Here is a 26,979-nt window from a genome sequence, read left to right as displayed (position 1 = left end):
CTTTTGTGAGACATGATGAGTGCCTCTCTTTTTGCTCACCTTCTCATTATCTGGGGCCGGTGGAATCTTATATTGTACCGAAGGTTTTCAGTGACTATCTCTATACCCCTGGGACACCATCATCACTCAGCTATCCCCACCTGGCACAGAGTGGCAGCAGTTGCACACGAGCCTGCTGATATAATAAGAGAAATAAGGCATCGCTAATGGAGGCAAATAGTGGAAACATGTTCCATCAGAAGTGATTACTACTAATTAAGCTGTTTTCACAGCTGGCTGCCTTGCTTTAATATGCATGCTTGCATCATATAAAGCGCTGAGAGAAAAGGCACGGAAATGCTTAGAGATCCAGTTAAGTCACAGAACAGTGATTAAATGGATGAATATTACTCACAACAGACAAACACCAGCATTATCAAAATGATGTGTTAATCATTTCCTTATGCAGAAAACAAAGGGAGAGTTAGAAGACAGATTAACAATATTTAAGAGATGGAAAGAAAAGCAGACATGACAGGACCTTGGAGAGTGAATGTGTGGTCTTGGTGCTGCCCCCCCCCTCCCCTCCTGTCTGTCTGTGGCCAGTGTTGAGTGACCCCTCTGTAGTACTGAGGCCTGCGAGACCCTCTCTAACAGATGACTGATTGTGCTCCTCCACTTTGTGTGGGCCGCTCAGCAGCGCATCAAAGACCAGCCTGGCTGCCAGGGAGCGACTGTTGTTCGCTGGGGCTCCAACACTGATGTTTTTCTTTCACACAAAAGCAGTTAGCAGCCAATAATCCTCCGCTCTTGAGTGGTTTAAATACCCACAATCCCTCACACTGGGACTGTCATGTACCTGTTCCCTCATGCCCTGCTGGGGAATAGAGAGGATAAAAAGTGGGAATGGTGGCAGATTAAAGATTGAGAAATTAGATTTAAGCTTCAAGAATCAGAGGGGCGTGACGTCAACAGATGTCTTTATATGTATCATATACAAAATGGAAGTTTAGTTGAAAACACTTTATTTGTACAACTTTTTTGTCTTTGATTACATTTGATATGTTTTCACATGACATGGTTGATGTGCCATTTTATATGCACAGTTGTTGTTATAATATCAGCTTCCTTACAAGCCCAATTATTCTAAAGTCGATTGTTTAATCAAATAATATTGAGCAGAATTGTAAATTGTTTTTTTAGTGATGTGTTATTGTTCATGGCACTTAACTTCAGTCTTTGGTGGCTGTGTTTTCCTTCCTCTTTGTGTATATTGAGAGAATGGATTAATCACGTTTGGGGAAGTGAGATCAGAATGAAAGAAAGCCCCTTACAGCCTGTCTGGGATTTCTTTCTTTGTTATAGTGGATTGTTTTGTTCAATACTGCCAAACCAGGCGTGAGGTCTTTTAAGTACCCCTGTGCCATTTAAAACCGCAGCAGGGAAAGAAGTTGTCCCCCGTTCTGGAATTACAACTTTCGTCTCCACCCGTTTAAAGAGACTCTTATTTGCCTGTCTGTACTACGGTTAGGAGATCAAAGACACTTTAGATTTGGATGCCTTTGATTCAAAGAGAGAGCTTTAATTGAAATAAAAAGGGGGATGAGACTCAGCTAATAGTTATGCTCAGGCATGTATCATAACGTATTTTGGTTGCATTGTGTGGCTTCTTTCTTAAGGCCTTTTAACTGACAATGAAAGGCACCTCTTATAATTGTCCATGTGGTATTTGAAAATTAAGTGTAACAAAATTATTCATGAACGGTGTAGGTATCCTTTCACTTATTGGCAAATCATTCTCTAGGAGATTTGTTAAACTTTACTGCCAATCTTTTCTATAAGCCCATTTAACATTTCGCAGCCATTACCATTTCTCTCCATCTATTCTTGCTTTGCCATGTTGCCCCCACCTCTGCCCCATGTCTGCAGGTGTTTTATGGTCGTCTGGGAGGTGGGAGAGGGGTTGTTTGCCAGGATGGTGCAAGCATACCAACACATTTCATTCACACAAGCAGGGAACACAAGTGCAGAAGCAAAAACACAAGGGAACACAGTCAAGTGAAGAAATACTGTATCATTCTGTTATAGTTTTTCTGGAGTGTTACCATTGTGTATTGATTGTTGTTTATTCCTGCTTTCAGTTAAAAAATGATAATATGTGTTTACGATCTGAAGTCCAGTGTTTTGCACTCTTAATTAAATTAAAATAATTAATTCCCCTAAAATACGTACAAATATGTATGAATGAATATGAATATTAAGGAATGGTGCCATAAGTAAGATTGTTTCATTTTTCTGACGCGCCACCTAATATAAAGATGGCAATCCTTTGTTAACCCTCAGTAAACAAGTGGACTGTTTATAATGTACATTTAATACGAAAACCTATAAGGAGGGCTTTAAGTTAATGCATAACAAACTTATTTTGCCCTTACCCTGGGGTCATGCACTTACAATGGTAACATCTATAATGAATATGTCTTTGGTTATTGATGCCTTGCTGATCAGAGCTCCTTCACCTGTCCAGAGTCCAGTTCAGTATTTCTAGGTGGCATGTGTTTGATCGGCCATGATGTTACAACAGATGTACAGTGTAGGACATTTTCTTCACCCTGAACCAGCAGTGGAGAAGTGTAGCTGTCATATTAAACCTCTGTGCTCACTCACTTAGCTCGCCACACTCTCCGGGGCGCCCCTGTTTGTCTACACCACTGTTCCGGTTCAGTAGAGAGAGCAACAGGGAGACGTGAAGCTCAATGTGCATTCCTGTCAAGAACTCCTTCACGGATCCTGTAAACCATCCTCACGCACACAAACGCACACGCACACGCACACGCACACGCACACGCACCACACACACACACACACACACACACACACACAGACACACACACACACACACACACACACACACACACACACGTCTTACCTCTGAGAAGCCGTCGGTGAGTCTGCAGTCGTCTAATGCTGGAGGCATGCTGGCTACACTTGCATTAACCTACTGTGGTTTCATTCATTATTGTTCTAATTAATACATTTTAAGCCTTAATAAGGCCCCCTGATCACGGCGGCAATGACTGTTATAGTTGAATAACGTTAGTGGATTAATATTAAAGCATTCTGTGGTAGTTAGGAGGTTAATAAGGACAGTCTTTGAGGTTTGAAGTGATTGCACTTCAATGTGATATTTCTGCTGAGTGTGCTGGAAAACACATCAGTCTGCTTTTAGTGTGATGGCCTTTGTTGAGGAAACAGATGCAGCGGCACACCAATAGAGGGCATTGTTGTTTAACTACAGGCAAAGCGAGCATATCCTTTGTTTATATAGGTATCCATGGGCGCTGTTGTTTTTCTTTGAGTCTTTCTTCTTTTCTTCATTTAGGACCACTGAATATGATGTGTTTTGTTTGAATACTGATTTGAGTGTCAATGTATCAATGTCATATTCTTTCACTATTTGTCAGCAAATGCAATGGCTAAACACACTCAATCTTTAGTTGTTCTCTACCAAATTAAATTACTTATTATATTATATTTGATATGAGATGCAAATTAAAAGGATTCATTTCATCAAGCTGCAACCAATCCCCCTCTAAAAGGAATAAATGAAATGTGTTTTTCTTTCACATATTTCAAGGGAGATATTAAATTATGTAAATAAAATTACGTTTTTTCTTTTTTGGCACAGGTTTTATTGTAGATGTACAGTTTTTGATTTGCAGTTTATGTTATTGGAACTTGAGGAATACAAAAAGGGAAATATGACTGGTTCTGTCAGCCTGAAGCTTGGATAGGTTCTTCTCTTTGAACAGGCCTGCTAGTGGCAGGTGAGGGAATGCAAAACAACTATTTAAAAAAAAAGATAATGTCATCTGTCTAGGGTTAAATAGTCCTAATAAAAACATTGTTGCATTTCATTTGTAAGGTATTCTAATAAATGATGTTTGTGCCATGTGTTTCAACCTCACATAGTTAACGTTTCAGAATAACCCTCTTTAACACACACAATGTACACACTGTTGCAAGCACACATGCATATTAGAAAGAGCAATCCCCCCTGTCAGTTAACCTCGGCAAAACAAGAGAAAGAACAATCTAACCATAAAATAAGTCAAATGCAGAACAGATCCGTTCAGCTGGCTTCTAACATCACATTTATGGTGTTGCTGTTTATTTTCGGAGATTTGACATTTTCTTTATTTCTTTTCTGTGACCATTTTCTTCATGATCATTTTATACGACTCTTCTGTTTGCCCTTTTAAAAGGATAGTCTGTCTTCACTATATCATTGCCGCTTTGATATATATTCATTTATATTGCTTAATAAATATTGATCATTTAAGACTATATGGAAAGTTGGGAAAGGGCACCAATTATGATCACATAGGAATGCTTAGGAATAAAAGTAGATTTTTATTCTGCTCTTAACATTTCTGTTAAATTCATCATTAGCTGACAAATAACTTATTGATAAACCAGGAGCTTGTGTTTCATAAACGGATTCCTCAACTTTACTTTTTCTAAAACATCTGAAAAAGCTGAAATAATATGAGTCACCTCATTGGCCAAAAGGACAAAACTCATTCACTCTAATTTTAACACAATTGATGAGCATTCAATCACATGGATGCCAATTTATTGATTTAGGGGAATGCACAAAAGAAAGGATTTAAATCCTGGCCGATAGCCATTAACAGTGAATCAGAAGATAGACGGGTGATTGGTCATAGCTCACAAATGGCAGGAAATCCATCTCTCCTTGTTCATTCCTCCTTTTTATTTCTACAGGTTCCCACAGATTTTGCACACCAGAGAGTCCGTTCAGAAGTTAAAATGAACCCGTTCTTTCCCTACTCTGCATGAGAAAATCTGTCTCCCTGTTAGTCCACAGTATTTCTGTATCGCAAGACTAAAAATGTGTTCAGTAAAATGTATTGTGCAGGAATAAGTGGCAATGCTTTCGATCATACTTTCTTAAATAGAAAGGATGTGGGGTAGAGGGGTAAGAAAAATGCTCGTGTTATGACTGACATGAATATGTGAGTCTTAATTGATTTGAGATTGATAATGAAATCCATCAGCATCCATGCAGTCCAGCCAAAAGTGTTAGTTTCATACAGGGGATCGAAGGCGGAATCAGAGTTACAAATACAAACCATCTTTCAAAACGCCCGACTTTACTCTCCACCATCAATCATTGTTAATTAACAATAAGATAACTAAATCAAAAGATAAATAAAAACATTAATAAAACAATTATTCATATAAGAGATAAATGATCTGTATCGCTTCAACTTTTACCGCTTTTTATGAAAGTAGAGAATGAATTTACGAATTGTAATTAAACTGCATGTTGATGCCTTATGTCGTGTCGACAGCAGCAGCACAGAGGTCATTCATTCTTGAGGCACACATTTTTTATTCTACCCCTGAGTTCAGCAAGCAATTGATATGTGATCTTGGAGAGGGCAGTTTATTGATTATTGTGGGGACTTAAGCGGTAGTATGGTGGTTGTGGACAGATTGTTCCAGGGTCCTGTTCACTTAAGCGCCTGTGTTACTCTATGGAGCCACATAAGGTATCCACTTTTGACATGTTGCTAGCAAGTACTCATTGGAAAAGAGCAAACATCAAACATGCACATGCACATGGGCAAGACAAGATAAAGAGACTATTATGTTACACCACAACAATTAGCCGGAACAGTCTTTTAAAGGCACATATTTAGAGTGGACGCTCCGGACACCATGGAGCCTTTTTTTCTCCTCAATGGGTGGACAAAGAAATCAGTCTCGCAATCTCTTTTTTTCATTTCCCTTTTTTGAACAAAGTTTATTGAAACATTTGTACATACATTTGACGGTGTTTTTATGTATACAATCTTGATAGTATATTGACATATATAATGAATGGAGTTCCCATGAAAAAGACAGTCCTTCCAAATTGGTGTGAGGATGTCCAGAGGGGCTGGAATGTGAGCTTCGCTGCGGTCTGTGTTCTCAGGTGATGGATAGCGAAGGGGAGTCGGAGGTGGGGTGGGCCGGCTTTGACCTTGGTCCATGGAACAGTAAGCGCTAGCTCAGATATCTCACATGATACCCATACATAGCGGCTCATTACGGAAGAGCCCCCTTATGCAAAGTGCAGAGCTCAACACTGGCTGGCTGACAGGGGCTAGCCTAGCACTGCTGACCTAACAATAAGACAACAGCGCCGTGCCCACCTCTCAAAAACACTGCCCCAGCACTGTCCTGCTGCCTCATCAGCATGCCCAGCAGCAGCTGCTTAACACGTTAATCAGGACTCCTTACAAAATGAGACGCTGACCACTTTTTTCTGGTACCTTTAACACATATTCATGCTTGATCTTATTACTCTTTCACCAAGTTTCTAGGAAAAGTTAAATATTTTGGGAAATATGCTTATTCAGCTTCTAGCCAGGAGTCAGGTGAGAAGATTGATACCTCTCACCACATTGTCTGTATGCTAAGTATATGACAGCCTTATGCTTACTTAGCACCTGTAAAGTTGATTAGCGCGCATTAACTCTATTGTTTGCACAACAATCTAAATTTAGTTCTCAGCAAAAAAGCACATTTCCTTAAAGTGTTCCTTTTTTAAGTGAATTTCAATCCACGGATATTAAGTGCTACACACTGTATCTACACATACTTATTATTTTCAATATGTTTAAATCATTCCACTCCAGCTATAAAAAACAAATGTCGCACTCCAGTGTGCAAGTGGACGCTCTGGTAATTGTATGTCATGGATACTGTGTTATTGACAGTTTTGATTGACTCACTCTCTCTTTAATAGCGGCCCTGCTGTAAACGTTTTTATCATCAGGCTTTACGGCACTGGACAATGACCGCACTGGCTTTAGAGCATTTCCCAGGGATACAAAATCTCCTGAAATGGTTTCTTTCCCTCCCCAACATGTTCCATTTATACCATTCAATTAAACATTCTGTTATAAATGCTTTTTGCTTTTACGACCCATTTACACTGTGTGAAGCTAGATTGTTTATAGGATGTTATTATGATCTCTCTCTGGATTGTAGTGTACACTTTAAAAACTGTTATTTTTGTATGTGATCTTGCATATTTTAATTTCAGCTTTTTAAGTAAGATGCCCAAAAATATTAACAAAACATTTCAATTTGAATTCAAACTAAATTAAATTAAGTTATTAACACATAACACTAGGCTGAGAATTATGTAGATCTCTCATATACATTATTTAACCTCTGGAAGTCAATTGGATGGAGGTCACAGAGGTCGAATGTAGCATACTGCTACTGTACATCAAATTTGCATCACTGAGAACAGATACTAGACCCGTTCAAAACTCAGGAGTTTTCACTCAGTTACAAGATAAGATACAATCCTCAGACGATGGACTGTACAGTATATAAACACTTTTCTGGACATAGGGCGGGCTGATGGTTTGAAAAAGTTTTGAGAAGACAGCATTTGTATAACTGGAGCAAACCCAAAAAATGGGTTCAGAACTATGTAATTGCACATATCTCATGGATAATGGCAAATTGTCTTCAACTGGTCAATAATAATTCCAGTAGATTTAGTTGTAGCATGTTTTGAAAATGTCTGAATAGGTTTGATTACCCAGTAGGACAGAGTGAGGGGCATTTCTGCTCCTATCCCCAGCACGTTCTAATGTAGTTTAGGGAATGCTTTATATAGCTGTACTGTGTTTTCCAAGTAAAGACATTTCAAGATGGCCACTGGGCATGCTGCAGGAACAGATGGTGGGGTAATTTCAATATTTAGGTCTCAGATGAGCAGACATTACCCTTTGTCAACAGAGAGTAGTACTGTCTTCAGTCTGTGTGAGTGAATACATAAGTGTGTACATAATGTGTGTGCATGCATGAGAGAAAAAGAGAAATACGTTGGATCCATTGTACGAGCAGGGCCCTGTGTGTGTGTGTGTGTGTGTGTGTGTGTGTGTGTGTGTGTGTGTGTGTGTGTGTGTGTGTGTGTGTGTGTGTGTGTGTGTGTGTGTGTGTGTGTGTGTGTGTGTGTGTGTGTGTGTGTGTGTGTGTGTGTGTGTGTGTGTGTGTGTGTGTTGTGTGTGTGTGTGTGTGTGTGTGTGTGTGTGTGTGTGTGTGTGTGTGTGTGTGTGTGTGTGTGTGTGTGTGTGTGTGTGTGTGTGTGTGTGTGTGTGTGTGTGTGTGTGTGTGTGTGTGTGTGTGTGTGTGTGTGTGTGGCAGCCTGGTGGGTAGACCTATCTGCTCTGGGCTAACCTCTTATCAGAGCCATTGGCATATCTTGAGTGGGATGACATAATCAATAATCAGAACTGTTAATCAATGGTATTCTAAATAAGCATTGATTGGGCCCACAAGGTTAGCCAGCTTTATCGGTTTACATTAAGTAAAGCAACACAATAGACAAAGGCCCATGACTGGGACAGACCAGTTTAACCCCTAACCATCCAAAATGAAGAACACACGTGGGCAAAAGTGTGTGAATTATCACTCTTTCAGTTTCACTTGCTCAGTCAGGTAGCTTCTTGTTGCCTTTTTACACTTCCTTTTTTATTATTCTCAGAGAAGTTAACGTTGGACCTTTGCCACTGGTATCTCTTCAACATTATTGTCACGCGCAGCCTCATTTGAATACAATGAAGCTCCAGCTGCATTTCATTATCGACATGGTCAGGTAGACAGAGGTCACTGATTTGTGTCACCTTTCACAAAACGGCCACCTCTCCCAGGAGCCTGTTGGATGAAGAGGGAGGAGTGTGGCAGCACGCTGGGAGTGTGTAACCCATGGGGGCTCCACATCTCCCTAATTACCAAGTAGTGGAACACAGTCACAGCTGTCTGCAGGTTAGCTAAAGATGACCCATGAGGATATCCAGTTTTGCATTCCCCATAAAATGGTGTTGTTCTCAATAGACTTGGTATTCTAAACAGTTGTCAGCTTTACACTGTCAGTGTTGCTTTAGTGGTAACAGGAGGATGCCTGCTTCATACGTATGTATTAATTTCACAGTTTTCACATCCCATATTCCATACAACAGGACATCTGCCAATGTGCTTGAGACACCTACTAACAGTAAGACAAGTAGGCAGGCGTGGGAAATAAGCTGAAATAAACCTTTTAGTCTGCCCGCACCGCAACAAAGCTTAGTTACATGATTACCGTGTCGCCAACATGGATAGTCCCATCATTTTTCCCCACTGGCAGTGGCTCAGTGCCAGAGAAGGGCTTAGATTTGGCCCATGAGAGAAATGCCTTTCACTGCTCATACAGACCCCATGGCATCATGCATTTTGTCATGAGGAGGGTAAAAAAGTGCTTGTTGAACAGTAACATCTCTGTCTTTTTATCTCTCTAACATTGCTCACAGATAGCCTCGAACAAACCCAAACAAATATTTGGCACTGTTGATAATCCAAGAAAAATATGAAGCTAAATTCACTTTTTATCTATTATTTATACTTTAAAGTTCACATAAGGCTATCTTATACCCTTGTACTGCACAAAATGGGTAGTGAGAGGCCACGATGCTTGTTTGATCTTCCCTGCTGGATCTCTCTGAAGCACTCTGTATCAGTGCAGTCTCTTCGTGGATTCTCCACACACCTCATGTCTTCCCTCCACCTCGCTTCCTGCCCATCTATCCCTCTCTCTCATTCTCTTTGTCCCTTGTGAAAGCCCCTGTCACCTCTGGCCCTCCTCCTCTCCTCCCCCTCTGTGAGGCTATTACAGGCAGCACTCCTCCCTCTCTGCCTTCCCCATGTATTACCATTAGAAGACATGCATCTTGGGAGCTGCTGCACACTCCTCTGTGTTTTGATTAATATTTTAGCAGCCTCAGGGAGGAAATGGGTCTTCCTCAGAGCTAATCTGTTATGGGCTGGATGCTTGGAGCAGAGGAAAGAGAAGATGATAGAAGAGGAAGGTCAAGCTCGACTGTTTTTATATGTCAGGAGCTGAATAGACATCCAATACTAACCAAATGCCTCGGAAAATGTGAATAATGCACTAGTGTTGATTTCAAGGGACTGAGCTTTAGTTAGATTAAGGTTTTTGAATCATGAAGGTGTTCAAAAAGGAAAATTGACAATCGGCAAAGTGTACCAATGTATTTTTCGTCAATGCATTGGCTTGCTTTTTTGGCCTGTGACAAACCAGTCTTAGTCATTTAGGGCTGGGCTAACTGAACCTACCCCATAATAACCACACAAGACCATCTTCATCTACAACTTGGGCTGTCTATATGCCTTGCTTGCTACCGAGTTCCATCCTTAAAATAAAAATGGCCACACAGGGGTGATAAGCATGCGTGAGTGTAGTACAGTCTCCTTTGTTGACATGTAGAAACAACTCTTGAATCAGCATATTTATTCCATTGTCTCTTAAAGGTTAAGGCGATATTTAACTCACTCTTTTTATCAACTTCTCTCTCTGTATTTTATTCTCATCACTAGAGAGACACTGCTACACTCACTTAGTAATGGGCCAATGGCCTGTCCAACATGAAGGATTAACTTAGGGAACTACTGCAAATACAGGCTGCACAATGACAAACCTCTGTTACTGAGCATTACACTTTTCTCATGACTGATGATGCTCACCTTTTAACAATCCTAACTTTTTTGTTAGATCTCACTGGGTATCACACCTCTAGGCATTTGCATACATCAAAGATACATCCCTGACACTTTTAGACCCCATTTACACGCAAACGCATACGAAACGCAAACGAACCGAATACGATATCAAAAAAGTCTTCCGTTCATACGAGACCACTCGGGAGCGCTGGAGACGCTGTAGTACATATGCCGGGCAGTGTTAATTTCGTCAACGAAAACTATGACGAAAAATGTTCGTCAACGACCTTTTTTACATGACTAAGACGAGACGATGACGAGCTAAAAATAGATTCTTGATAACGAAAATTTGACGAAATGTATATTTAGTTTTCGTTGACGAGACGAGACGGGACTAAGGTGTTAATGGTGGACTATCGGACATTCAAAATGCAGGGTATTTTCCCCCAATTGCCCGTCTTGTCTGTCAAAATGCATCTTACATTTCTAACTTGCAATATCATTATTTCCGCTCTCTTCACTCCAGAAGAGCGATCTCCCTCTCTCTCTGTGTGCGGGGGCGGGGCCTAACAGACACGCTGCAGCGGCACACAGAGATCTGCCGGGGACGGAGCGTTCAGAGAGTATAGAGACACTCTACAAGACTCGATGTGGACAAAGCTCGTTTGCCATGTTTTCGCGTTAGCGCGTTGACACGAGTAGAGTAGTCTGTCCAAACAGCCGGCCAAAAGGCGTCATATTCAGTCGGAGAAATGCACAATTTTCGACTTCCTTAACTCGTAGCTCTGTTGCCCCAATTACGAGTAACGTTATCACATCAGGTGTGCAGAGGTGGGAGAAGTACTCAGATCTTGTAGCTAAGTAAAAAAATACCATAGTGTAGGAAGAGTTCCTCAAGTCAAAGTATGATCATCAAAATATATTTAAAGTAGCAACAGTAAAAGTAGTCATTGTGCAGATTGGTCCATTTCAGAATAATATATATGATATGTTTTATAATGATTGATCATGAAAGTGTTCTCAAAGCTAGTAAAGGTGCAGCTAGTTTGAAGGACTTTGTATACTGCAGGGTAGCTTGTGAATTTACTAAAGTCTGAGTTAACACTTGATTATATTTCACATCATTCATCCACATCTGTAAAGTAACTAAAGGTATTAAATACATGTAGTGGAGTAGAAGTACACAGTAGCAAAACATTTAAATACTCCAGTAAAGTACAAGTACCTCAACATTTTACTCAAGTACAGTACAATATTTTAACATAATTATATATATATTTCATTTATTTCACATTTAAATAAAGCAATTAATTCGGTTAACAATTTGTTAGTTTTTTCCTTTAAAAAATAACAAAAAGTAAATACAAGAATACCGTTAAAGTACCGGATCGATAAGCAGTATTGATAAGACTAGTAGTACCGTAGAAAACCTTAACGATACCCATCCCTAGATATTACACAAGTAAAGTGTTAAGAGAGTGAAATGTTGCTTTACGAATTTCAACACTTGATGCTGTCACCTTGATTACAATGTCAGATACCTGTATTTGCCTAACTGAATTGGTTTTAAGAGAAAACATTTTGACTAAAAGTTGACTAAAATGTAATTTTTCATCGACTAAAAGTAGACTAAAACGTTTTGAGTTTTCGTCGACTAAAACTAGACTAAAACTATGAAGGATAGAAATGACTAAAATGTGACTAAAACTAATAACCATTTTCGTCTAAAGACTAAGACTAAGACTAAATCAAAAACAGCTGCCAAAATTAACACTGATGCCGGGCCTGTAAGTGGCGCTGTACTTCCGCACAAGACCGCTCTAAAGTGCTGGAGACGCTGTAGTACATATGCCAGGCCTGTAAGTGGCGCTGTACTTTCGCCACAAAATACACCAAAAGCAGCGAAGAAGACCCCCGAGCCTGGTTGCCATGGTTGCCCTTCTGTTTATGCCCCGCGGTGGATTTACATGTAGTTCATGTAATTCTCCATGTCCACTTGTTGCTGATGGTTGTGGTAGAGGAGCTGTAGATTTTGCACTAACATCTGTAGCATGGTCAGTAGCAGTAGCAGTAGCAACTGACAGTAGCTACTGACCATGCTACAGCAGTGAGCAGCAGAGGTGGGGAGAGATGAGGCTATGGCTTCATCGTTATCAGGAAATGATCGTATAGGGCGTACACACGGAGCCGTTTGGCCCCCCAGAGCATTCCGTTTGCAGATCTATCCACCTTGGGACCCGTTATCGTTTGCGGGGTCCGTTTCCGCGTTTCCGTTACGGCCTCGTATGAACGAACAGGCTATACGAAAGAGAAAAGTAGCGGATACAACCGTTTGCGTTCTCGTGTAAACAGCACATTAAAGGCTACACTGCCTAGTGCCATGACAAAATTGTTATCTTGACAGAAATTGTGGAGGTCACTTATTGCTTTTGAAATTATTTGTTGTTTACAGATGAAAGTCAGAAAATTATTTTCTTTTTATCTCAAACAATACGAATCATAACATTACAGGTTTTAAAGACTTTAGTTTGCTTTGATAAAATAAACGGTACTACAGCTATACATTCATAGTCAGACTTTATCAGATTTTGTTTTCAAATCTGTACTGGTGGTTATATCTGAGTGTTACTGTATCGGCATATGGGTCTTTGTGCTGCTTTTCCATGCTTCCTCTTTCATTGATTCCCACTCTCTTTTATTTATGTTTGTTTACTGTGCTGCTTGACTCAAGAACTGCCTATTGCTTTTATTGTCGAATGCAATGAAGGGTGCTTTTATCACCATTTGCCTGCAGGTCAAAGGTGAGAATGGAGACAAATGGGCCAACTGTACAATGATGAACAGTGTGTCCTGAACCTGGAAACATGCATCCAGTTTGTGGATCCCAACAGTCAATGCACACAATCCTGAAAGCATTTCAGACTGGCCTGATATTTTATTTGTATTATATATTTATTAATAAATTGTTAAATGTAACATCTCCAATAAACTCTCGCAACAAACGTCTATGAATAACATTTCAAAACTTGCACGAGAAACTCTAGGTGTGATGTCGAAAGCTACATTGTCTTTGAGAGAAAGGTTTTTATATAAAAAACAAACAATAACTGAAATATTTGTTTCTGATAAGCTCATCAAATTGAAAGTTTCAGACTATCTTCTTCTTCTTTTTCCATGGCTCCATTGGTATTTCTCTCAGAAAACACACCATAACCTTGGCTCTGAATCATGTGACACTTTGACGCTATGCACCACTTTGCACATTAGTTCTGTTGACCAATTTATGAATTATTCTGGCTGTATTGTTCGTGAATTTATCCCCATGGTGTTACCATGCTGATTAAGTGCAGTATGGAGGTCGAGTGTTGGCAATTACTCACCATGTGTTCGGAGCAGCGGGCCATGTACAGTGAGTGAAGCTGGCACATTAGGAACATACAAATGAAGGCTAGTCTTTGTAGTGTGTGGACTTATTTTAAGCTCTGCCAGCCCATTTAGCCGTGTGTCCTTGGGGCTGGGGGTATTTTGCATGCCTACGATAGGTGTTGGCTTGCTAATGAAGGTGGTATTTAATTTGGTTAAATGCTGCAGGGATCAAGCATTTGATATCTGTATGGATGGGATAGCATTACAATGGCGGATGGAAACCGTTGGCATAGGGAAGCCAAGTCTTTTATTTTTCCTTTGTAGAGGGCATTGTGTGCGGAAGGACAGGGCAGCTAGCAGGGAGCTAATGTGAGCATAAGGAGGATACACCTGCCCCTAGGTGTTTTTCTTAGCCGGTATAATAGCAATATATTTCCACACATGACATTCACTAATGTTTGTTGAGGGAATATCTGCAATAGCAAGTCTGGTTTGAGCTTCGAACCCTGTGGCCAAATGCTGCACAGTAAGACAGTTGGGCTATTAATGGGATGACATGCTGTAAGTAAATTCAATAGGACACCAATTCTATACATTTTTTGCAGTTTGTATTATATTTTTTTCCCTTCCAATTATAGTCTGTGGATTATAGGTAATGTCAAGCCACTGTGGTTCCTGTTGACCTTGAATAGTATACAGTAAATATTCTTTATTATACTTTTTTTTTTCATTTATAAACAAAGTAGCAATTCACAGTCATTCTAACAAATTTGAGAATCAGTGAACAATACCTCCCCTCTCTCTGTCTCTCTCGCTCTGTGTAGTGTGGAGAGGTTTCTTCATTAAAACTGACAGAGAAGCCAGAGGCAGGGGAAGTGTTATAGCTCTGCAGACCTGTCACCATTTTCTCCACAAACTATAATTTAATGCTGTACAATAATTGAAATAATTCTTTCATTTACTGACGAGGCTGCCAAATGTTAAACCAGAAAACTGCCGACAGCTAAGATAATGTGTTCCCTTATGGCGTTTTCTTTTTAAATTCATTTTCTATTCTAATGTATTAAATGCATAAATTCTCTCACTAATGGTGTATGTGAGGCAGACTAACACCCTATTCAATGATGCAGTGTACAGGGGGTTTTACACTTAAAACAAGAACAACCATAATAAATGCCAATAAATCCGTGGACATGTCCATATTTCCATAGCCCTAAATGTATGCTTAGTTAATCCCTTCTTCTGCAGTGGCCATTTGCAGAAGGTAATGGGACGTTTTGCTGCAAGGCACCGCAGGACTTTATTTGGAAAATCAGGAGAAACAATTTTATAAAAAACAAAAAATAATTATGCAGAAAAACAACCTTTTTTCTCACTTACTCCAATATACGGTCTTATAATGGATCTGCAATTGTAAACCTAACTTAGGCCAAATATCATTTAAAACATCATACACAAAGTGTCATTAACAATGTCAATGTGTGTGCATGAAATCCCTGCATATTGTAAACACAGACTACCTAATCAATATAATAAGTTTGTACATGACATTCAATCCCAGACGTTTTACATGTATAATGGACAGGTTTCTAATTAATCATTTGTCAGCAAATGGAAACTCAAACCAGTTTTTATTTTTGATTTGAGTCACTTCTTTATACCTAAAAGTTGACAACTCAAACTCAGTGACACAGTCTTAACTCCACAACAAGAAGCAGTTCTCTTCCAATTTAGTCATTTATAAGTTTTCCTGACACTCATAGTGAATTAGCATTCATTATTCATAAAACTGCCATATAAAGGCTGTTTTCCACATGTCAAAATTTAGCATTTTGCCATCTGAATGCATCAGACATCAGATTGAGCCGAAGAGAAATAATATATGAACTCTCAACACTTATCCTTTCCCTACGGCAACAGTATTAGATGAATGTCCAAGCCTCGATTAAGGATATGAACAATTTCAAGCTTTAGAGGGAATTCTCAAAAGTGGGTGGATTATTTTTTATTTGAAAGTAAATTGCCGTAAACAATATTTTCCGCCAATGTAGGGTAAATTAGCTAAATAACAATGTTATGAAGAGGTCTATCAGTGCCACATTTGCATGCTTTAGGTTGGCCTTTCTAAATATAAATAACTCATGCTCATACAATTGTCAGGTCTCACCTCGATGCTCAACCATTTTTTTATCCTGCCATAAGTGCTATTACAGGAGAGCCAAGCATGGAGCTTAAGATGCTTAGTTTAAATACATCTTCACAAAATCTTCAGGAGGGTGGAAGAAGTGAAACTACAGGCGATTTGGGCACTGTTACTCATGTACAATATGTTTTTGTAAAAGGGAGCAGTCAAAGGGAATCACCCCTGCAACCTCAAGCAATTATTCAGCTGCTGTCTTGTGAAATAAACCCTCCTTGTTCTTGTCTTTCCTTCTCTGATCCCTCTTTATAATATTTGATAAATCTGATGATTCAGTGTTTGGCAAGTCCAACTATTTTTCTTTCAGTCAATTTCCCTGGGCCATGTCCAGGGAGGGTCACTGTGGCCACCATGACAACTCCATTGTGTTGATTACAGATATGATAGATAGGTTTGTTATGGGATGAGTAGAGAGAGAGAAAGGATGAGAGACAGAAACAGCTGAGCTAAGAAATATAGAGCAGAGAAGAAAACTGTACATAGGATAATAGAAGCTTGGCATATGAATGCAGAACACACGTTGTAGAGAAGAGAAAGGAGAACATTTGTCAATAGTCAATTATAATATGACTTTAGGACTGCAATTATCCTACCATCTCAAAATGTTGTATAGTCTTAAATACGTGTATTTACATTTCTGAACATAGGATTCCTGAAGGGCGCAGGAGAGAGGAGACCCCTCAGCCTTTGACTGAACAACTGAAAGATGAAGGCCTTATTTACTGTGAGTGCTTTGTACTTGCATCAATGAAGTGTCTTGGGTTATAACATAAACAAACTTTGGCATTCTGCTGTTAGGGCTGCACCCTTAAACGGAGATCATCTCCATTCATCACAGTGTACAAATGGGCGAGATGTGCAGACACACCTCAGCTGTTGAAGATATAAAGAGTTGGACCACATTTTGTTTTGTACACTAGCATATTCGGTGAGGCTTTTTTTTTTTTTTAAATGTTAAGGGATGGAAGTGTTGGTCTTTTGTTGGTTGGCTGTATTCCTTCTTGGGACTGAATTAACTTAACAACTGTAGAAGGATGTACTGTGTTGCCATGACATTTGGTAAAGAACATCCATGTCCTTTAAACTTGAGATTGACAATGCGTTGGTAAAAAAGTAATCTTAACGTCTCAAATATCTTCCAAAAATGCAAAAAAAGATGAGTAAACTACCAAACAAATATTTTGTAATTGTAAAACTTTCTGTGAATATACAACACAAAAGAAATCCACCAATTCCTCTTTGGCTCTTAACTGAGAGTGTTTTCCTCTAAATGAATTTGTTTTCAAGTGGGTTTACATGTGTTTCAGGAATTTGCAAGTACCTGCTAATGTTTGTGTACAAAAAACATATTAGCTGACACTTCCATTATTCAAATTTGGCCATTTGATAAATATCCTCATTGCTTTTTGACAGCACGATGATGTCCATGTGCATTTCAGATTACATTATTTTGATGTTTTGCTGAGATATGCAACATCAAACTCCAACATTGTATTTGTAATTTACTGTTACGAGAGTCTTGAGCCAAAGTTTTTGACATGCACACCCATACACACAAACAAAATTACCACAGCTGCACTTCACCATCACCATCAATGGGAAGAGATGTATGATTGATTAATGAAGCTTTTATCAATACAAGGATAGGAAAACGACCCCCGAAATCCACTTACATATCAGCAAGGCACTTTTATCCCTCCTCCCATGAACATGATTTACGAAGGCAGTCAATGCGTAGCACAGCTTACACGTGACTACATAATGAAATGGCAAGCTAACTTGGGAGAGCACAAACCCTTTACTGAAGAGCATTTAGTTAAGTGTTAAGATTAGCATAAGAAAAGCAATCTCATAACATGAACGGACCTCTCTAATTGAGCTATTGTTCATGTAAGCAGTGCAATTTTCTATTGGCCCAGATCTCTCCAGCCCACACTTCCTCCAATGCTTCTGGAGTGATGGGTTACGATGTTTTGTGTGCCTACTTCACTGTGTATGTCTGTGTTTCTAAAGGGGAACACATCTCTCCAAATTGATCACCACTCTTCAACAGCAAAGGACAGAGGGGGCGTTAGCGAGCAGACGCTAACTCAGCCAATAATGAAGAGGGTGGTTATAATGCAAAATCCATGTCCTCTCAATCGAGGCCATTGATCAAATGCGCCTCCTTTATGTTTGATTCTCTGCCTGGCTTGTATAGTCTGAAGCAGTGTTTTGCTCTCTAATTCATCCCCCCAATATGTAAGTTGTCCTGCTCACTCACCTGTCTCTTTTGCAAGTTTAGCAAGGTGGCGATGAAGGAAAGTGAGTCTCATTTCAGCTGTTTATGTAGGAAGTGCAAAGACGATAGAAGTGACCCTAGTTCCATCAGAAACAACTGCGACCTGGACAGAGAAGAATGAGTTTAGTCACCTTGGTACAGGCTCCCATCGAGCTCTGACTTTGACTGGACGCCTCCCTCAAAGCTTTTAACGGGCAGATGTAATAGCCCTGTGGTTTAGAAGAGGCCATGGTTAAAGCACCTCTGGAAGAGCAAGCTGGCGTCTCTTGTGGCTTCAGATGCGGTCTAAGTTGTACTTAATGCACTGACAGGTAATCCATCTGAAGGCAAGATGCTTTATGCCGATTTAGACAGGAAATCAGAAACCTATGTGGTATTAGCCCAAGTGTCTCCTTCTGTGATCCCAGCCCATTATGCAGAGGTGATTTTATAATGGTTCCGTTTTAAGGATACATATCTTGTTGTTGTTGTGCCCTGTTCTGTTTTTTTTTTTTAAAAGAGCACCTTGACAGAGATGGCTGTCAGACAGTAATGTCCGTGTTTGACCAAAAAAGAACCCCGATAAATCTTTTAATGAGCAATTAGAGAATACAATGGAGGTATTGGAAACTTAAGTAGTTGCTTGATCTACAGTATCAGTGATTTGATCCATCTTTCTTTGCATTTGCTCAGTTACAGTACAATAACAGAAATATACCTGCTTTGATTAAAGCCACACAATGTGAAGATATTAAACATTTTCTAAACTTGCTAGGATATCTCTTAAGTTCTTCTATAGCTCCCTTGTTGAGCTAAAATTAATGGGAGAATAAGGTCCAAAGAAGCCGCTCATAATTAATGGGGTGTGTTCTCTTAAATTTAGCAGCTCTGTTTGTGTTCCACCTCATAATGGTGAGATGAAAGCAAAGCATTGAAATGAATTAATCTGCTTTATCTAATGTACACAGATTACAGAAACACACAGACCCACTCAGGCCTCTCCAGTGATATTTTAAAGCGATCGCCCCTACAGACTTGCTCTCCTGAGACCACCGTGTCCCAGGGAAGGCATCAGCTTCCAGAGGCAACAACATCACATTTCTCCCTGAAACCGTTACCCCATTTCGACTTTCTATATTTCAACCCCCTGCACACTGTCTCAGTCTAGGTCTCTCTCTCTTTCTTTCTCTCTCTCTTTATTTTTTTTTCATTCCCAACAGTACATCAGTGTGGCTTTATCCATTTCATGTTGAGTGAAACTCCCCAGGCGCGCCAACACAAGGCAACGAGATGCCGCACATCTTTGATATCTTAAACATAGGGCATAGTGCCAGCACTCTTGCCAGATAGGAAAAACGGTAATCCAAGGGAGGAACATCATCCTGAATCAAACAAAATGAATAAATAATCGGGGCTGCAGACACACTTTCATACTTGCGGTGCATGTCCGTGGAGGATTGGTTTACCAGCCCAAGTGATTAGTCTGCTGGCAGAACTGTTTGGTTTCTGTGGCTCAACCATTTACAGTATGATATAACAGCAGATCAGATCCAGTTCTGAACACAGCTCTCTGTAGAGCTGCTGATATTCAGCCAAAGGGAAAAAAAACTCAGCTCGCTGTTACTCAACTGTCACTTCACATTTGTGGCCTAATGCGTGAGGCTTTAAATCATCAGCCATGCTGTTTAGTCCTGTTGGTTCAAATATCATCAGTGTCGTTATTCTGCTATTCTTTTTTATTTTTACTTTCATATTGTTACATCACACACACGTTACTAATCAAGTAAATACATGAAATCATACTTTGTTATCCATCCATTTAACCTTTCTAAACTTTTCTATTTTATTTTCAATCTGCAACTTTTTCCAATATCTCTGTTTGGCAGAGATAAGGACTTTTTATTCATGCATTTTGATCACAATCTTATTAAAAACAATGCTGCAAATGTTGTATCCAGGTAACCTCCAAGTACATTTTGCTACAGCCTCTTCTTATGGATTCTCTCGAATGCAACATAAAAATGTAATAGGGGGATTTTCTCATTGATAGTGGCTACATGCCTGAAGTTGCATTAATAAACAACCAGGCAGATATACTATTTTTTCAATGCCAAATCGATTTTCATAAGGTTACATTCCTAATGTTTATATTTCAGCAACCTCTCTCCTGTTTATACAATGGAGGGTATTAAAAGGGAGATTAAATTGTACCCGCCTGAATATAATACAAACACAAAATGATGCTTCTATTTCCAGGGCAAGCTGTGCATTGTCATTTATTTATGAGTTTTCCCTGCCCTCCCGTTCTTTTCCTTTTCACACCCAACAGTAAATATGGAAATTGTGTTTGTCAGTTTGTCTGTATACACACATGCATGCATGCATATCTATACATGTGCCTTTGTGTGGGAATCTTTTAAGGTCTGTCTTTTATACCGCATTGAATGCGAACTTGCGCTGTGCTGCTGCGTGGATGCAATGGGCGTAGGAGGGTCATGGGGCTCCTGCAGAGAAAACGTCTCCGTCCTCCATCAATAAACACACTCCCTCATCCTGGTGCTGTATCGACAGTCAATCATCTGTCTTCACACACTTATTCTCTCCCTCAGTGGCTCTCTCATCTTTGTTAAGACGCAGTCAGACTTTTATTGCCACTATTACAGTGAGCTGCCATTATCCTTTTGAATGGGAGGGGGCTACTGTACATGGTCTAGTTTTTCCCCCCAACTTTAAGGTTAAAGAGAGCCGAAAGAGACAATATTTCATCCTCAATCGCTCACATTATACATGTAGAAATACTTCTTTTATAATTATTGGTTTCCAGTGGTCATAATCCCTTCAATTCTGATGTCTCCATTTCTACTGTAATAGTGCTGAAACAGCGTCTGATATCTTCTCCTATACGTGCTCATCTATCCAATGGATTCTAAGAAATCTTATCAGACCATAATAGTGATGGCTCGTCACAAATCAAAAAGAAGTGATATCAAAGTTCTCTTTACAGTAAAACTGTAATAAAATCATGGCTTTCTGGCAATGAGTTTTACTGAAATCTTTTGTATTGATTTTTAAAATGCTTCATTTTAGCCCTGACTCTGGATTATATTTTATTTGATGGCACTTTTCATTTCTTCCAATTTCTTAAAAATGTTTTTATCTTAATAACCTATATAAGATTGAAACCCATTTTTAATTTGTAATAGGTTTAAGTAAAATTAATTTATTAAAAGCTAAATTAGATACAGATCAAAGATGACCTTTTTACCCTCTTAGTTGCATCCTAATGAATGTTCCTGTACCTAATGTAGCACTTTCTTGTTTTATTGAAAGATTTCATTATTTTGAGAGTCAATATTCACCATTCGATCCAATGCTTCTTTGCTTTATCATGAGGAACGTTTGTATGCCATTTTTATAAATGTTATGCAAGTGCTCTCAACATGGCAACTGTATGCATTCATTTATTAACACTTGCTCGGTTCCTTAACCTGTTAAGCCCCAAAGACCCCGTCGGCGGGTCTTTTTTTTTTTGGATGGAATGAATACCTATGGTGATAATTCAATGTAATACACAAGTCTGGTACCTGAAAAAGGTCAAATGGCACTGATGGAACCAGATGTACCCAAATGTGCCGAAAGCTTATTCCGCCTGGAACCTTTTTTTGCTAAACCTCTCTAAAAAAGTCAAATTTCACTTGTTTTGCATCAATCTTGATACAGGGTACTTATTATCTGTTATAGTTTGGATTCCTAAAGCTTTTAGTCTACCATCCCATCATTCAAGGGTGGTTTTCACTGTAAGTAATGTTTTTTCTTTAGGCGGAGGTAAGAATTTACCTTTTTTTGCTATGTTCCATCTGAATTTACTCTGACTGAGAAAAATCTATATTGATTCTGACACTTCTACGTCCAACTCACAGATGTGACCTTGCTTTGATAAAAGACATTATTCATATAACCCTTTTAGAAGTTAAGTTGTAGTCATTTGTTTTGGGCATGTCATTTTCGAGCCTGAAACCTGTAAAACAGGCGCGGGGCTTAACAGGTTAATTATTACATTTTGTTTCTCTTCCTTCATCTTTATGGGACCTAGATTGTGATATCTTCATCTTGTAATAATTAACCTCACTAACATTACTCTATATCTTTCACTAACATACCGTGACCAATTTCTTACTCGCAATCACAAAACGTGTCTGCGCTGTGTTTGCATACCGTTTGTTCTGCATTGCTCCCTGTTAACGTGGGTCTGTTTTGGAGTAAACACATCCTTTGCAGGGTAGTTGATTAGAATATGAAAGGGAATCTCTGCCCGGTCAGTTGCTGCGTTTGCTTCTCATAGACGCCCCAGCATGAATTAGGCATGAGGGCTGCAGTCCAGCGCGCACCATCCGTACACCTCCCCTATTTGCACCCACTCTAGGGCTTTAGTTGACGTACAGATAAACAAATATCTCATTTGGAAGTTTTTAGATCTTCTACAGAATGGCCACCCAATCAGAGGAGATGTTTACCATTTGCTTTTTTTCCCACTTCAGGTTGCTGTGGGTTCAGGAAGTTCTCTCAAAGTTTAAAATAGTTTGACTTATAATTTAAACCTTTTTTTTTATGTGATGGACTGTGACACACATTTAGCTAAAGTACAACACACAAAGGTTTTACTGATGAGTTCATAATGTTATCATGTAACAGAATAGTAAATGATGGTATGCATTACAGATGTAACCTTCACAACATGAATATTTCACGTCTGGCAATCGGTTATCGGTACGTTTTGACATCAGCATAGTTTATAGAAAAAGTATGTTTAATAAGCTGACACATTGAGCATATATTAGTGTGGTTGTTCGACATCTTTGCTGACACAGCCAGACATCAAACAAGTGCAACAAAACAAGATGAAGCAGGCCAGCTAATCTTACTTACTTGTCCAATATCCTGTATTTTGCAAAGCTCTGGCCAACAACTAAAAGCCTGTCCAAACTGTTCTTGTCTAACTTCCTCTTGCTCTGTCACTCTCTCCTTCTCTCTTCTAAGCTTCCTCTTTTAACGTCCTCTTAGGTATCTTTGCCTATATATACACCTATAGCAATAATGCATGTAGGGGCTGCTGTACCGGTTCTGTTCTCTGCTTTCCCAGATCCCGTTCTGGCCAAGTCACTCTGAGCCTGCATTTACATCTTGTAGCAGTTAACAATTAGTGTTCATTTTGCAACAACAACAACAACAAGGAAACTCACACAGTCAACGCAGAGCAGTGGGAGGACATCAGAGAGATACCAGAACATATTTTTTATCACGATACAGTTTCAACAAATTCTGTGAGATGGTTGGTGGATTTGCCGTGAAGCCTTCTCGAGGGAAATTGTACCTTCTCGTTAAAGTCACATGTTGCATGATGACTGAAATTATAAATCTGACAGTAACTCTTACACAAACAAAGATCTATTACTATTATCATTTGCTCTGATACGACTCTGAATGCTATCAAATGTGCTCCCCCCCATCCCTTTTATGCACTCTTCTCTCTCTGCTCTCATTCCAGCTGTGAGGTACAATTACTGCCATGAGTAAAATTCTACATTTCCGCAGGGCCAGATCCTTTAAACCACAATGCCAGTCCTCAGTAACTTCAGAGCCCCTGTGGGCCCACTTCAATAGACCCCCGGCCCCAGGTGTGAACCTGGTAACTTGTTTAGCAATACACACAGAGTGTGTGGCTGTGAAAGCATCAGGATAATGCACCACTAATGGTGCATATGTGTTCGACCAATGATGTCCCTGTCAAAGGAACATTATACGTAAAACCCATTGGCTTACTCTCAGTCTTGAAATAGGAGCAGACAGCGAAGCACAGACTGAAAGGTTGAGGTTCTGGAGGTCAAAACAATGTGACGTTTGCCTTAATCTTCATTAAATTGAATGTTTTCATTCTGCAACACCCTTTCATGAAATCCAACACTATCAGGGACTTATGAGCTTTTATTAAACTCGTAAGCATACAAATCCCTTTTTACCCAGGATGTACATCATCCCCAGAAGGGGCGATACTCCTTTAGCAAGCGCCACTTACTACTCGCTACCTACCTGGAGACATGTTTTCTGCTGCCTGTATTTTGCTTGTATTTCTGCTTATCAATTCATATGTAAAACTTAATACATTCCCCATTCAATCTACTTTTAGAATAACTACAATCCGTTTACCTTCCGATACAAGTGTTTGAGGGAAGGAAAAATGACCTTTATTTGGGAGGTAATTGTGCAGGCCCTGTGTAAATGCCTGATTGGGATCTCAGTGTGCAGAGTGCTGGTTCAGCAAGGTTCCATCCTGTTCCTCAAAATGGTCCCCTCTTTCCTCCCAAGGTGTCCTCTGGCTGCGCTGGCCTCTTTGAAGGCTTCCCCTCTATAATGGAATCACTACAAACACTTCCTGGACAAAGCACGAAGAAGCACTAATTCCACACTGATAAGGATCAGTCTTCCTCTCATTTCATAAGTCTTCCACCAGATACAAAGCTGTGCTAGATAAGATGTGTCCTTCCTCCCCCAATCCCCTGTAACACAAAAGTCCTTACAAGACCCAAGATGAAAAAAAAGAAAGAATTACTTTAATTGCTATTCAAGTGCGTGTGAACAAGGGGGAGGGCTGCACATTGAGGTGGAGACTTTTTTCTATTACTACAAAAGAAAAAAATCTTCAAAAAAGGGAAACGTGTATCATATTGAGGAAGACAGGCCGAAGGTCACCTCTAATATCTGTTAAATTCAGAGTTGTCATATGTGTCAGAGATTTTCCTCTTCCTGTCTAAACTAACATAGGCGGATGTTAGTTATGATAATAAAATGTGCATGCAGGTGTGAGCTGACTTTCTTTGCTTCTTGTCTAATGAAGAGGTTTTAAAACACACCCACTTTAAATGCATTTCATCTACGAAGACGGTTTTGCTTTAAAGTTTTATGCAAATGTTCTTAACGATTTATTATATTAATTCATATTTTCTCCAAGTACATGTAAAATAAAATGTCAATGTGTTGGTGTTTTTCGTATTAAAGGGACAGATAAGGATTTGTGTGAGTGTTTTTTCTCAATAAGATACTGCTAAGATGGCAGATCAAATCAAATCAATCCAAATCAACATATTGTATTCCTATTTGAACAGTTACAAGGCATTAAAAACAATAGGAAAATAAACTCCCCAACCTAGTGTCATGAGGGGATTGCATCTTCTCTGGTGTCCTCATTTGTTCTAATAGACAATCAAGAAGGAAAACGTGTTGACATTGAAGCTTTAACCTAATAACCCATCATACTAAAGGTCAGTATCCTAATATATCCACTTTGTTGTAAATTATCAACAAACGCTCAGACAAGAGGCACTTTCGGGTCTATATCTGTCTCACTGCAGTGTTTTAAGTGAGGAAGTGGCACATTTATGACAGATTGATTGAAATGTTGTGTCATTTGTGTCCTCCGCTTTCTTTTGCTTCTTCCTGTTTCTTTGTGCCGGGGACTTCCCTCCAGATGTGGAGGCTGCTCTTTCTGAACCTTTTTCATCTTCTCTAACAGCAGTTTGATCAAAGCCTGAGAGTACAGACAATAAACCTGTGTGTCCGTGGCCCTGTCATAGCAGTAGTAAAAATAGCATTTATCAGATATCCGGGTTTTGCAACTGCTTGTACTGTATGAGTCAAATGTTACCTTGTATGATTTATTTTTGTTCGGTAATGAGTCTTTTAAGAGGAGTCACAGCAAAAATAAATATGTACTTTTTGTAAAACGTACAGACATTTTGTTGAAGCATCAAGTTTGATTTGAACCACACAGCATCTTTGTGTGTGGGCCGCTTGTCTGTTAGACTTTACAGATAAAAGAGAAGAACAAGTTATTTCTGTACAATGAAGAGGAACACATCTAAGTGAACAAATAAGTATTTCAAAAATGTGAAAACCTATTTTGTATCGAGAGTTGGATGCCATTAAATAAGTCAAATGAACAATTACCATATGACAAAATGAACTAAGAGTTTACACTGCCTCTCCATGTTATTATATTTGAAGTCGCTGATATTTTCATTGGGATGGTCAGACTTTTCCATACCTTGAGCCACCTTGTTGACCGCAACCGCAGCGCGATCCATAACGTCTAGCAGGTGTAGGGTTGCGTGTTGGTACGTAGGAGGGATTTTCATTTATTTATATATTTCGTTTTTGCCTGGTCACCAATAATTGTGAAACTTCAGCTTTTTTTTCTGGCTGGACACAGTAGCTGTCAGGCATCATATTTCCCTCAGGTTCAAATGTGCTGTGTGCTTTGATAATAAATGGAGAGAGCTCAGGTGACCGGGCTTGATGGACTTGTAGGTAATAGCGGGACCTTACATTACTCTGATATAAGAAAACAGCATCTCCTGTATTTGAATATGGTCGCCTTTGCTGCATTTCAGAATAGTGACTCAAAGTACTATTGACTTTAATGAGAGGAATAATTCACGGTCACATTTTCCTTCAAGTCTCTAAAGGACTTTCGACCAGGACAGAGGTTTAAATGTTTGATCAGCTGTTGGGCATCCATTTTACTTGACCT

The 26,979-nt window shown here is 39.4% G+C and overlaps 1 long non-coding RNA gene across 1 annotated transcript in view; it reads left to right on the top strand.

Annotated features, from left to right (window-relative positions):
- LOC117471775 overlaps positions 1–25,441 on the top strand; it is an 88,230-nt gene extending 62,789 nt beyond the window's left edge. The window contains exon 3 of the long non-coding RNA XR_004554810.1: positions 24,759–25,441. This is a non-coding gene — a long non-coding RNA (uncharacterized LOC117471775). The remainder of the gene's footprint in view (positions 1–24,758) is intronic.
- Positions 25,442–26,979: the final 1,538 nt, after the last annotated feature.

This window comes from Trematomus bernacchii, unplaced genomic scaffold, assembly GCF_902827165.1.
Source record: "Trematomus bernacchii unplaced genomic scaffold, fTreBer1.1, whole genome shotgun sequence".
NCBI classification, from domain to species: domain Eukaryota; kingdom Metazoa; phylum Chordata; class Actinopteri; order Perciformes; family Nototheniidae; genus Trematomus; species Trematomus bernacchii.
The sequence above is the reverse complement of the archived record's forward strand: the minus strand, read 5'-3'. Positions and strand labels throughout refer to the sequence as shown.